The following is a 14,226-nucleotide window of genomic DNA, read 5'->3' as shown; positions in this document are numbered from 1 at the left end:
TCTGAGGACACTGCGGGAGGCCCGCCTGTCCCCAGCCAGGAGCCAGCTGGTGGCACACACTGGCTGTGCCGCCCAGGGTGCTGCAGGTTTGGAGGCTGCGTCTGAGGGGTCCTGGGTGCCCCTTGAGCAGCTGTTGCTGTCTCCCCAGGTCCAGCCCAGCCGCCTTCAGGGCCAACGACCAACCTGCACCCGATACCCCTGCAGAGGCACCTTCAGGGACCTGGGAGGTGGCAGGAAAGGAAAATCCCCAACAAGAGAGCCCCAGCCTGCCAGGGAGAGGGCGGAGCGAGAGAGCAGGAACCCCCAGCCTCCGTTTCCTCCTTCTCTGTCACTTGGTCCAGTGAACGAGGAGAACATCCTCCCAGGCCCCTTGAACTCACTCCTGACCCCGGCCAGGTGGACACTGCACCCTCCGTCGGCAGGGTTCACTGTGAATAGTAACCACCAGAGTGAACCATTTTGTTGAACACCTACTATGTGTGCCAGACGTGCAGAGACACCACCTCATCCAGGCCCCATGGGATCATGGCCACTCTTACAGCCGCTCTAGAGTTGAAGGGCCAAGGATCTCCCCAAGGTCACGTGGCTAATGAGGAACAGAGGTGGAATTGGAACCCAGATGGAGAGGGAAGAATCTAGTGCTCTTTCTTTGACACTTCCCAGCCTCTACCTAGCACACGGGCTTAGGAATATCTCTGACTCCTTGGAGCCTCATCTACAAAACAAGGAGGTTGCAGTTGATGATCTCAGAAACTCTCTTCCAGCTTTAAAAGATACCATAGTTGAAGGACCAAGTGTCTGTTCCTAGCTTTGTGCTGGGTGGGCGGAAGCAGAGACCATAAATACACAGCATGACTGGGCTCCATGCTGTGTGACCCTGGGTGAATGGCTTTGCCTCTCTGAGTTGTAGCTGAACCGCCCATAGAATAGTCATAATAAAACCTTCCTTGCAGGGAGGGATCTTTTGGGACCCTTTGCAGCTCTAAAACCCCTCAGAGGGTCAAGGTTAATTTATAACCCATCCTCTCCCCCATGACCCCATGAGTAAGGTTGGCGTCCTTGTTGACCACAGCAGTTTCTATAGAGCATTTTCACACTTTGTGTCAAAGTCCCTCAGGAGGAGCCCAGCAGCCATCCGGTCCTTCCCTGTCTGGGTGGCCTCGGGCCCCCCTGCCCCCCTCCAGACCCATTTCCACTTCTGGGACCTGCAGATCACCTGGAATTCCTGGAGGGGCAGGAAACAGCCTTGCCGGTGTCCCTAGCCAACAGCCAGCCCTGGGTCGGGTCTCAAGTGATTCCGCGACTCAAATGAAGGCATTTCACAGATGAGAAGACTGAGATTCCGACAAACTCAGGATTTTCCTCAAAGTTACCCAGAGAGTAAGTGAGTGGGCAGAACAGGAGCTTCAAGCTGGACCTCAGCCTCTCCTCCCCTGGTGTGCCCTGGAATCCTGCTCCATCACTCAGAGTTAGTTTTGCATCCAGCACCAGCACCTCCTGGCTGTGTGACCTTGCATAAGTTACTGCACCTCTCTGGGCCTCAGGCTCCTCCTCTCTACCCTCCGTCTCAAGGAGTTATGAGGAACAAGAAAACACGGCTCGCTGTGGCCACGGTCACTGTGCTGGCACTACAGGAAGGAGAAGTTCTGTCACAGGATGGAAGTCACGTGTACTTCCGCGGCTCCTCGGTGGAATCCACGGTTTCAGGGTCCAAGGAGAACTTGGCATGCACAGGCCCCTTCCGGGCCCTCTCCTTGTGTCCCATCGGCCCCATCACATCTGGCCCAGGGCGTCCCCACTCAGGCCTCTTGCTGGCCGCCCAACAGAGGCCACCTTGTTCCCAAGGCCCATGGCCCCGCCAGGGCAGGAAGTGGGCTCGGCAGGGGCCCCGGAGGCAGAGAGAGGCCCGGCACCTCCTCCTGGGAGAGGTCAGGAGACAGAGGTTCTACTGGAGGCCGCCCCCCCCCCAGGCTGACTCAGGCCTCCCGGAGGCTGGGCAGCTTCCGACAAGGCAGGCTGGACGCGGGGCTGAGCTCCAGGGCCAGGGACGCCTCCTTCCAACCCGGTGACCCTCCTGTCCCCTCTCCTGCAGCCTTCCTGGAAAGGGACGAGAAGCCGCACCCATCCTCGCATTCAGATGGCCCCTGGAAAAGCCGCTAGTGGGCACTCTCTATGTGCCACCTCCTTCCCAGATGCTATGGGGCTGAGGTGACCCACCCCTGCCCTCCCACAGGGGACGTGGGTGCAGGACCAAAGGACAGCATGGTCAGGGCTGTGCCATGTCACCTCAAACCCAGACCCAGCAAACCGGCCCTCCTGACCTGTACCGCAGACAGGGTGGGTGACCAGTCCCCAGCCCTCCCTGTTGTCCCCTGGCTCTAAGGGAACAGTCGGCCGCCGTTTCCCACTGGCCCTGGGCCCCTCTGTCCGGGAGGACAGGTCGCCCTCGCCGCGGCCTCGCTGGACAGCGCATCTCTTTGTGGAAGTGAAACGGTCCGTGAATCAGTCACACGTGCCTCCCTCCCGCGTGGCTCCTCTGGCTGCTGAGTGTGTGTCCCTGGCTCTGGGCAAAGCCGCGGACGGTGGCCAGGGAGACGAGGAGGAGCTCGGAGGGGGAGGCCACATCTGAGCCTCCGAGGAGGATGGGAGACCTTTGCCAGATGGAGCCACCGAGGAAGAGGGGTCCCTGCGGAGGGGACCGTGCACGTCCCCACAGAGGCCTGCGGAGTGCGGCTGGGGTGCGGGGGGATCGCAGAGACATGCGGAGGGGGAGGGGCTCAGAGTGTGAGACCCCCCCCCACGGGACCCGAGGGCCATGGGGGGCCAGGCCTGGTCTGCAGCTCCTGACCAGGGGGCAATGGGGAAGCCGCCCTGGGAGGAGAGACGGGGACAGCAAGGGGACTTGGTGGCTCAGGAAGCTCTTTGGAGGGTCCAGGAATCGGGTGCCCCACCCTGTGGAGGGAGGGAGGCGGCCCAGAGAGGGGGACCTGGCCATGAGCAGCAGCATCAGGCCCCTTCCCCCCGGCCAGCCAGGATGGCCTCCTGGGAATCCAGCCAGAGGTCACTGTGGGGACCCTCAGAGCCCAAGTCCCTCCAAACCAACCCATTCCCTGTGCTCAGGAGCCCAGCACTGGGGACATGGTGACCAAGTGCCCGGAGGCCTCCCTGTCACGGGACCCTCTGCTTGGGGTGTGCTTTTCACAAGGGCCCTCCCCGCTCCCAGCCTCCCGGTGGACTCAACGCGGGTCAGGACAGGCTTGCCGCAAAGTGACACCAAGAAGAAGGAGCCTCGCTGGGCGTCTGGCTGGACTTTGGGCAGTCCTCGCCTCCTGGTTCCTGACAGCTCTGCTGTCGTTCCCAATTTACAGATGGACAAGCAAGTGGGGTCGCCGGCCAGTGTCTGGTGCCCTGAGAGAGCCCAAGGCCTGTGGTCTAAGCCAGAGCCCAGCCCGACCCCTCGCTGTTTAAAACATCCCAGTGAGCCAGCCACGGTGACACACGCCTGTCATCCCCGCAGCTCAGGAGGCTGAGGCAGGAGGATCGCAAGTTCAAGGCCAGCCTCAGCATCTTAGTGAGACCCTAAGCAACTCGGTGAGACCCTGTCTCAGTAAAATACAAAAAGGGCTGGGGTGTGGCTCAGTGGGTAAGTGCCCTGAGTTCAACTCCCTGTACCCCCCACCAAAAATGCCCTCTGTCGCCTCAGCACCAGCCGGGTCCTAGGGCCCAGGGGCGAGAGGACAGGAGCCAGGAGGCTGTAGTGACATCAGTCACCCGGCCCCACCTGCCCCCAGGGCCTCTACGTAGACCTTCCAGGTGAATCTTCTCATTCCCACTTTTGAGGTGCAGAAGCTGAGGCGGAGAAAAGCGAGGGAACTGGCCCAGGACCCCACAACTAAGGAAGGATAAGAGTGGGATCAGGACCCGGGCACCCTGACTCTGAGGTCCACCTCTTCCCGGCCCTTGACTGTCCTTTAGTCTCAGTCTGTGACCTTCTGCACCCCACTTCCTAGAGCCCCGGTGACCCCCACTCACCCAGAGCTACTGGGGGGACCTGGTGGGCCCTGAGAGACCCCAGTCCCCACCTGCCCAGGCGCAGGGCCTTGGGCGGGCGGGTCTGGCCCCTTGGAATTCCTGGCCCCGGCCCAGGCAGAGCATGACAAATGTCCTGTGCCGCTGCCAGCGACCAGGCCGGGGTAGGAGGTCCCACCCTGTTCCCAGGCTGCCTGCCTCCACCCGCCCTGCCGTCACCCCTCGCCACCTATTCCCAGGGAGGCCCAGCCCTGACCCGGGAGGGGTCCTGCTGGGAAGCCACTCCCCCGCCCCCCGCCCTGCGTGACACCAAACCCTGGTTGGCGACCAGAGGAAATTCCGGAGCCTGAAGAGTTGTTGTTGGAGAGCCCAGGACGGGCCACCACCCTGTGCCAGAGGAAGTGGGGCCCAGCGCCCGGAGTTCCCGCCTGGCCCCTGGCTGGCCGCGTCCCCCTTGGTGGCTGAAGGGCAGCCTGGGTCCGTGGGGGACGTCATGAGATCACGCAGGCAGGTGTGTGGAGTGACCCGCTGTCCAGTTTGAGGGGATCGAAGGGGACCCTAGGACAGGTTGGTGGCTCCGAGGACCTCCGAAGTCCTGTGCTTCTGAGGGCAGTTCGAATCCCCCACCCACGGAACTTCTAGAAAGACTCGGGCATTAGAAAGTCCTTCCTTTTATTTTTTTTAAGGAAACTGAACTTGGACAACCTGCACATTCACCCCAGGCCTGGTCCGGCTCCCCCCTGGGGTCACACAGGACACGCTGCCCGCCACCGCCCACCCCGCCCCGGGCTGGGGCCACTTCCTCACTGTGACCTCGGCGGGCACTTCCTCTCCGTGGCCCTCAAGCCCCCGCCCGCGGGCTTCCCCAGGCCCGAGCTGCCCTCCCAGGCAGGGCCAGCGCCCGGGGCCCCTGCGGAGCCTCTGCGCCCAGGGTTGGTTCACTGACTCGGTCCAGAAGGGGACGGTGAGGGACATTCACTCGCAGAGGGACCGTGAGTTAAAAGTGAGAGTAAAAGGAGGAAGGGGGACGTGGGTGGGGACAGAAGAGGAGCCAGGACCCGGAGGAAAACACGCAGACGATAAGCAGAGTCCCCAGGGTTCACGGTGGGTGGGTGGGTCCCGTGTTGGACGCCAGCCCAGGCTGAGAGCGCGACACAGGTCAGCAGCTCCTGGCTCAAAAAAGCCTCCTCTGCAAAACTGCACGCCCCCTGCTGCAGGGAGCAGGAGGGCGTCCCCCAGGGGCCTGGGCACAGCCATCCACGGAGCTGACCCCTCACAGCCCAGAGTTCCCAGGTGTCCCCGGGGGGACGCCGCACACACCATGACTGAACAAGACGCCTCTCTGTGTACGGGACAGGCCTGGGGGTGCCAGGGGAGGGGGACGCTTCATTTCAGCCTTGACATGCACAGGTAGGCACTGCTGGCTGAGTCTGAAGAAAGTTCTAGAATATCTCAAGGGCAAGTGCTCTGACATGGTCACACTCCTCATGGGGTGGGGACAGGCCTGGGCCAACCCCCACTGGTCTGTGCCCGGGTGAAGAGAACACACGACCCAGGTGTAGAGTCCCGAGCAGGACCATCCCCGTTGCACCTCGTGTCCCACCATACTCTCTAGGCATGTCCCCGTGGCTCTCAGTGCCTGGGAGTGTGCAATAAATCACGGTTTCCTGACTCCCAGAGGCCCCTTCCTCTGTCCCTGAAGGGGGCAGGGCTGCCCTGTGTGTTACCCTGTCCACTTCCTAAAGCTGGACCCTCTGCCAACATCCTGCCCTGTGACATTACGCTCCTGTGAGTAGTAGGTACGACTGTGACACCCATTTGACAGATGAGGAAACTGGGGCTCAGAGACCTGCTACCTAAGGTGGCAGTCGTGTGCCGGGAGCTGCCCAGGAGTCAGAGAGGCAGTAGGCTCTGCTCAGAGGGCTCCTCTGGGCACCTCCATCTGCCAGGTGCAGACACAGCCTCAGCTCACAGATGGAAAGCATGGCCTCCCAGGGCCCCTGCAGTTTCGGCTCAGGAAGGGACACAGGATGCCCACGTGCCAGGGTCGTGAGCTGTAGACCATGGGGAAAGCGACTTGGCCTCTCTGGGCCTCGGTTTGTCTCGTCTTTACAGATGAGAACCTAGAGCCCGTAGACAAGAGGAAGGAGGCCAAGCTAAAAGAGTCTTTTCCCCAGACTCCCAGGAAGACCACCCCAGTGCAGACAGGGCAGAGCTCCAGGGAAGGCACCCCACCACGGAGGCCCCCAACATCTTGGATGCAGGAGGGGTGCATTTTCTGTTGTATTTGCATGTTTTTAAAAACGTGGGAAGGACGGGCGAGGATTTCCAAAATCCCCAGAGACCAGAGACCTCTGAGCTGAGCATCCAGACAGGAGGGGCCTTGACTCTGGGATGGAGTTAGTGTCATCCCAGCGACAGATCTGCCCACGTGCTGGTCACAGGAGCCAAGGGACGCTCATCAACGGCTTTGGTGGGCTTTAGGAAGGGTCGAGGGACTGCTTATTTGTTTAGGGGTACAGGACATTGAACGCAGGAGTGCTCCCCGCCCTGAGTCACATACCCCCAGCCCTTTTCATTTTTTTATTTAGTTCTTAGCGCCTTGCTTTTGCTGAGGCTGGCTTTGAACTTGCGATCCTCCTGTCTCAGCCTCCCAAGTCTCTGGGATGACAGGCGAGCGCCACTGGGCAGCGGAATTTTGGGCTTTTACTTAGCCAGTTTCCTGGGGATGGGTACTTAACTTCTTTCTGTCCCTTACTGTTACAATGTTGTAACTAACAATAGTGCATGTGTTACAGTGTTACGATTTACCCCACCATTTTTCAGGAGCATCTTAGAAGAGTCTGGTGTTTTTATTTTATTTTAATTTGTTCTCTATGACAGCAGAATGCACTACAATTCCTATCACACATGTAGAGCACAACTTTTCCGATCTCCAGTGCCCTCACCCTTTACAGTGAGCCAAAGGGGCTTCACCCCTGTGTTGGTTGAACGCTGTATTAAACCATCCAGAACCTTCTCCAGGGCCTACACTGTGGATCCCCTGAGCTGGGCCGCGCCTGCAGTCAAGGTCTCGTGGGAACCAGGGAACCGTGGTTCTCACCCAGCTGTGGGAGCTGTTCCCGATCCTGACCCTCAGTGTCCACATTTACCAAGGGAGACCACAGCCATGCCCGGGGTGCTGTGGGACCAGGGATCATCCACACGGCGGATGGCCACAGGAGGGTGACATGCGCCCGAGGCCCCTCCTTGACCCCAGGGTGGAGCTGGACTCTCTAGGTTCCCAGAGAGAAGGCCAGTCAGGCTAGAGGACGGAGCAAGTGACAGAGAACATGTGACAGGCCAGCAGGCAGGGGTCAGTGTGGTCCCCAGTCCCAGAGCTGGCGCCCGAGCCCTGGAGGAGCCAGATCTGGGGGTGGCTTGGCAGACGGATGACCCGAGCAGCCACCAGCCACCTTTATTTAGTCCTAAACCGAAACAGCGATGGTGTTCCCGGGCACCGGAGAAAGCCGACCCTTCCGCAGACTTGGCCCCAACCTTCCTGGCCCCTCGGGAAAGGATCCAAGGGAATTTTCCACCCGGGGCACTAGAAGAACATGTGCTGGAAGGAGGAAGGGTCCCCACCCACTCCTGGGCAGGAGTCCCATCCCGTCCACCTTCTTCGTGGTACTCATGGTCCTCCTGGCCAGCCTCCCTGCAGGGCCAAGTGGCTGACAAAGAAGCCTTTGTCTCCCTCCTCTCGGTCTCTTCCACCTTCTGCCAAGAGCCCTGACCTGTGACGCCCCTGCTAGTGCTGACTTCAGGGACCCCTTGAAAACGCTGCCTTGCTAAGACCTGGGAACCATCCCTGTGAATCCTTGGGGTCCTCCCAGCCCTCACTTCTCCTCCCAACCACCCCCCATCTCACAGGTGAAGAAACTGAAGCACAGAGGCGTCAAGCAACTTGCCCAGGGTCACACAGCTTAAAAACAGAGAAGACAAGACTTGAACCCAAAGCCATGTTCAATGTGAGATAGTCAAGGGGGCAGGCTCTGAAGCCAGACCACCCAAGTTCAAGTGCCAGTTCTGCGACACCATACCTGTGAGACCTCAGGGTTGCTTGATTTCTATGTCTCCATTTCCCTATCTACCAACAAAGCAGTAATAGTACGTACTTCATGGATATAATAAAGGAGGGAGGTAAACTGGGAGAACGGAGCACAGGACCCATGATAAAGCGTCGGTAAGTTAACTAGTATTATTACTATTATTTTTATGATTATTCTAAGTATGATTATGAATCTTATCCAGTTGCACAAGTGGTACGGTTGTGAAGGAGCTTGAGTTTTTCAAACCCCCATCTCGGAGCTTTCTCCCTGACATGTATGTTGGAGGTATGTGTGATTACATGGTTCTCATCCATAGTTAATAACCTTACTGAGCACTATTACCTGCCAGGTCCCGGCACAGGAACCAGGAACACAAAAATACAGATCCGCTCCCATGACCCCGGGAGCCAGGTGGGGAAGGCAGAGGAGGGATGATCAGGAGAGAGGGATCCCAGGGTGCTGGAGGACACGTGGGGGACACATGGGCATGGCATCGACTCCAGCTCTGAGTCCGCGAAGGCCGCTTCAAAGAAGGGACACCTGATCGGCAGGTGGTTGTCAGGCTGAGGTCACAGCAGAGCCCAGAAGCTCTGCAGGACCCCATCATATGGCTGGAAAAGACTTTCCTGAGCGGAACTGGGATGGGACATTCTGATGGTGAAAAGCCAGGCAGCTCATGGGGCAGAGATGGAGGTTCACCAAGAACCTCTCGAAATCCTAAAGAAGAGGCACCCCGGCCTCCCCTGTGCCCAGGAGATGTGCAAGTGACCTGTTGGCAACACCCACATCCTCTAGCTCTGTCACACCCTTTAGCTCCACCCACACCCTCTAGCTCCACCCACTTCTTTTAGCTCCACCTCTCTAGATCCACCCACTTCTTCTAGCTCCACCCACACATTCTAATTCCACCCCTCTAGCTCCACCCACACCCTCTAGCTCCACCCACACCCTCTAGCTCCACCCACACCCTCTAGCTCCACCCACACCCTCTAGCTCCACCTTTCTGGCTCCACCCACATCATCTAGTTACACCCACATCTTCTAGCTCCACCTCTCTACTCCACCCACACCCTCTAGCTCCGCCCACACCCTGCTCCTTCAAGCATTCTGTAAGGGAGTGGAGGCTGGACCCGAAGCTCCCATGCAATCACATCCACAGAAACAGTCCAGCAGCCAAAAGCCCCAGCAGAGCTGCCCATCCGCCAGCCCCAGGGGACATTAGAAGCAAGCATGTCATCACCGTCCTCTTTGCTGAGAACCGCCCTCTGCCAAGCAGGAGCTGCCTGTCCCTGACTAACCTGGGGCACAATCCCTCCGGTTCCAGGGCTCCCAGGGGCCAGGCTGAGGCCAGCCTCCACCTGAGGCCACATCTCCGGTTGGCTCCCTCCCTCCCTCCCTGCCGTGGTTTGGAAATGGGGCTTTTCTTCCTCAACTCAAGTTGAAGTTTCTTCCTCACGAGGAGCTGGGAAGATGGGGTGTCTGAAGGAAGTTGGGCTTCTGCCCTCGCAGGGATCCATCCGCGCAGTCACCGGGCAGGGCAGCGAGTTAGCGGGTTGTCTCGGGAGTGTCAACGCCTGGAGGTGAGCGTCGCACCCTCCCTGTCCCTTGCCATGTGATGCCTGACCCGCCTGGGGACTCTGCCAGCAAGAAAGCAAACAGATGCGGCCCCCTGACCTTGGACCCGAACTATGAGCCAAGACAAACCTCTTTTCTTTACAACTTACCCAGACGGTGGGGTGGTATTATTAGTAACAGAAAACGGACTCAGAGCCCCTCCCCCCTTGGGAGCAGAACTAGGCAAGCGAGTCCAAATCGGGGGACACGGGGGGTGCCCAAAACTTGATAGTTTTGCCCTCACTCGCCTAAAACCACACAAGGGACCCAGATCAGAGCCCACCACAGGGCTTCTTAGAATCCTCTTTTACTCATTCTTTTCCCCCAGGAGGCTCACCAGGTTCTGGGAGGAAGGCCATCTTGGCTGTGCAGGAAATCTGTCCTAGCTGCCCAGCTGCAGACCCAACGGGACAGATGGACTTAGTCAAACAGCAACTTCCCGGAGGATTATGGTTAAAGTCCCTGGGGGTCAAACTCTGGCTCAGCTGCTCATCAGCTGTGTGACCTTGGGCAAGTTCCTCCATCTCTCTGTGCCTTTCCTTGAACACACCATGCAGAGACAAAGAAAAGAAGACCCCATCATCTGTGAACCCCTCCCTCAGACCTGGTAGTCCATGAATTCCCCACCCCAAGTTTTCTTCAAATGAGCCACCCAGACAGGAGGCCAGGGGATAGAGAAGGCACCCTTCCTGGAACTGACCAAAGGGTCACAGTATTTTAGCTCAGATGCACAGGGCGTTTAGGTGCTGGATGCAAAAGATTCCCAGGCTTTTCAATAAAACAAACCAAGTATATGTCCTCGAAATAATTGTATGTTTTAAAAACAAAGCGCGGGATCTCAGCATCATCTTAGCTCTCTTTTTGGTTTCCCTGAGGTAAACAGGGCTCCTGCGGATGCCCCAGCTCCTGCTCCCTGCAGTGGGAGGGGGCGTCCCTCTGCTGGAGGGGCCCCTTTGTCCAGTCCCTCAATGAGCAAGTGTCACCCAGTAGCCTTGATGTGACAGGTGCGGACCGGGAGCTGCAGGGGCACGATGCAGGTCCCCTTCCAGAGCTGAGGCCGAGCCCATCCCAGCGCCCAGCTGTCACAGGACACCTCCAGGACCCTTCTGCTGGGGACAGGCAGGGTTTGGCCCAACTGCTGGGCTCAGCCTCTGGGAAGCTGCAGCCCGTACTCAATAAAGAGAGAAGAGGAAAAGGAGGAGGAAGGGCCAGGAGGGACAGAGGGGTCACGGGGCGGGAGCACAGGGACAGGACAGGCCAGGCCACCCCTGCTGACCAGCACCGGGCCATGCTCTCCATGCCGTGGCCGGGAGACCCCCCAGGACCCCCAGAGCCCCCTCAGGAACTCAAGGGTCTGGAGATGACCCAGGATTTCTACCTGGCGCCCGAGGGGAGAGACACGCCTTCTGGATGGTTCCAGAACATGTCTCAAGGGTCTGCCTTGGGCCAGGGCTCCTTCTACATTACCACCACCCTGTCCTGATTACTCAGGAGGACGCAGAATACAGCCCTGGTTTCTGGGAACACGCCCCTCAAAAGACAGAGGCAAGCCAGCACAGGGGCACATGCCTGAAATCCCAGCGACTCGAGAGGCTGAGGCAGGAGGATCACAAGTTTGAGGCCAGCCTCAGCAACTTAATGAGGCCCTAAGCAACTAAGCAAGACCCTGTCTCTAAATGAAACATAAAAGGGGCTGGTAAAGCGTCCCTGTGTTGAGCCAAGCAGGCGCATGGCGAATGGCCAGTGTCCCAGCTGTTATTAGCCCAATTCCCGGCCCCCAGTTCCAACTTCTTTTCTTTAAACACCTGGCTGTGGCAATCCCCACTTCCCCACCAAGAGAAAGAAAAAGTCACCCCTGCAGCCCCCCACCCTCCCCTGTGACGGGAAGGCACTTCAGTCTCACCTCCAATTTACAGGTGAGGAAACCGAGGCCGTCTCACTAGGACATCAAGGAATCCCCACAAGGAAGAGAGGGATGGCTGACCCTGAGCGTCAGCCTAGAGTGACAGGGACCCAGGCTCCTCATCTGGAGGCCTCATCCTGGGGACCCCGCCTGGGGCCACATTGTTTTAAGCCCCGGGTTCTTGGGCAGGCTCCCTGGTTGACGGAGCTGCTAGGTGCGGGCCCACTGCGGTGGCATTGATTTCTAATTTTTTATTCTTTGGGTACCAGGGATTGAAGCCAGGGGCACTTAACCTCTGAGCCACGTTCCCCAGCCCTTTTTCATATTTTATTTAGAGACAGGGTCTCACTGAGTTGCTTAGGGCCTCACTATTGCTGAGGCTGGCTTTGAACTTGTGATCCTCCTGCCTCAGCCTCCCAAGGCACTGGGATGACAGGTGTGTGCCCCATGCCTGGCTTACCATTTTTTTTTTTTTTTTTTTGGTGTGGATGGTTTCATTCAGTCCTCACTTCATAGCTCACGCAGATTCTGCCACCACTTTGAATTTATAAGCGAGGAAACTGAGGCTCAGAGACACCTTCGCAGATCCAAGATCACCCAGCCGGAAATGCGGGCATTCGGGATTCGAACCCAGGTTTGTCCAACTGCAAATCCCCAGGAGTCCCACCAAACAGGAAAAAAGCTCAAGTCATTATCTGACTGATAAAGATGTCACAAGTTGGAGCATGAAGGGCGTCCCCTCTGGCCCTCATTTCCCTGCCCGTCCCTCAGGGCTGTCCCCTCCTTCACACGCTTCCATGGGGGAGGGTAGTGTCCCTTTCATAAACAGTCTGTGGCCATCGGCCCGAGGGTGATGGCCCAGGGACAACCTTGGCAGCAGGAAGTGGCGCTGGGCAGGAGCCCCACCTGGACACAGCTGGTGACATCTACCTGTCCCTTCAGGAAGATGAAGCAACACAAGGGCTCTGGCAAGCAGAGCCCCAGGCACCTCTGGCCTCCCAGGCACCTGGGACATGTGACCTGCCAGAGCTCGGGCAGGGCCGGAGTGTGGAGTGACGGGGAGCATAGAGGAGGGCCAGCCCTGGGGACAGGAGGAGGCGCAGGGCCCCGCCTGCCCATCAGACCACAGAGTCCTGCTTCTGATTTCCTTCACACCCTTGGTGTGTCATGGGAGGAGAGGGGACAGTCAAGGAGAGGCCCCTTTAGGCCAGACAGGCCCCAGGGCCCCAGGAAATGCAAGGCTGGTGACTCATCGTCTCCCTCATCCCTGCCATGGTCTCTGGCCAAGGCAGGAAGAGGAGGGGAGGCACTTGGGACCAATCGAGGACACGGGCATTGTCCACAGCTGGCCCTTCTTCACCTGCGGTGGCTCAAGAGTCCTGGGGGCCCGGTCAGGCCAGCCCCTCCCACGGAGGCCGTGTTCTGTTTGGGAACCCCAACTCCGGCTCAGCAGGCCCTCCCCTGAGCCCCACGACGTCCCTGGGAGGAAGGTCCTTTCCTGGTGGCTCCTTGGCCGTGGGGCAGCTTTCCCAAGGTCAGCCCAGAGAGGGCGGGAACGGGGGCCAGGGGTCAGCCAGCCCAGGGCTGCTGCGTCGGCCGAACCCCTGCAGAGGAGCCCTGGATTCTTCATGACCCTGACCCGGGCAGCCGAAGAGGCCCTGGTGAGCCGGGTTGTTCTAGAACAGACTGGAAACGACCCGGCTCCCGAGGACCTGTCCCTACATCGCTGCCCCCAACCCCCCACGGCCTGGAGGCCGCCGGAGCCTCTAATGTCAGCAAGGCTTGGCCTGGGTACCGAGGCTGGAGGCCAGCCTCCTCCTGCCAGTCCAGACTCCACAGATCCCCGGGGCCCACCAGAGAGGCCATCCTGACCCAGCTCCCGTGAAGCCCAAAGCAAAGGCCAAGTTCCCTCCCGGCCTCGGTGCCCACGTCCGTCAGCAAGTCCTTAGAGCGGCAGGACAAAGGACCCGCCATCCCAGACATGAAAACCACTGTCCCCCCCAAGCTGGCCTCGGGGGCCAGACAACCCGGGAGACGAAGCCACAGAGCCACACGCCCTCTATTGACTCGCAACTGCAAACTCAATTAGCTTGGGGTCGTCTGGAATCTTCCATGGCCCCCATGTTGGAGTTCAGCACTGAGTCTGGGAGGGCCAGGGTGCCCTCCAGGAAAACCAAGAGCACCAGCCCTCTCCGAAGCTGCTGGGAGCTCCCAGACCCTGCGGAGTCCCCGCTCCCTCCTGCCAGCCCCTGCCTCCCGCCCCGCCCACAGGACACCCCACACTGTGGTGCCCCCACATCTCCCTGCTCGCTGCTCTCTCGCCCTGAAATCTCTTTTATTTCCGACCAACTTTCTTCCAGGCACTCCCTGTAGCCCTTGGCAAGCTAAAGGGGCCTCAGTTAGTGCAGACAACAATCAGCCCTGGGTCACAATGGCCCTGCATGTGTGTGTTCCCTACTGAATGGATGGTGAGTGGAATGGTCAGGGGCGGTCAGGACCCGTGAGCACCGTCCCCCCACTCCCTGACCTGCAAGCCAACCTTCTGAGCAGACAGAACCCCCTCCGTCTGCCTACACGCCATCTCCTACTTAA

The 14,226-nt window shown here is 59.1% G+C and overlaps 1 protein-coding gene across 2 annotated transcripts in view; it reads right to left on the bottom strand.

Annotated features, from left to right (window-relative positions):
• The window catches only part of Cmklr1 (chemerin chemokine-like receptor 1), a 35,002-nt gene that overhangs the window by 13,637 nt on the left and 7,139 nt on the right, over positions 1–14,226 (bottom strand). The gene's annotated exons all lie outside the window — the stretch shown is intronic.

Source organism: Marmota flaviventris, chromosome 1, assembly GCF_047511675.1.
Source record: "Marmota flaviventris isolate mMarFla1 chromosome 1, mMarFla1.hap1, whole genome shotgun sequence".
In the NCBI taxonomy this organism is placed as follows: domain Eukaryota; kingdom Metazoa; phylum Chordata; class Mammalia; order Rodentia; family Sciuridae; genus Marmota; species Marmota flaviventris.
This window is presented reverse-complemented; position numbering and strand designations above follow the sequence as displayed.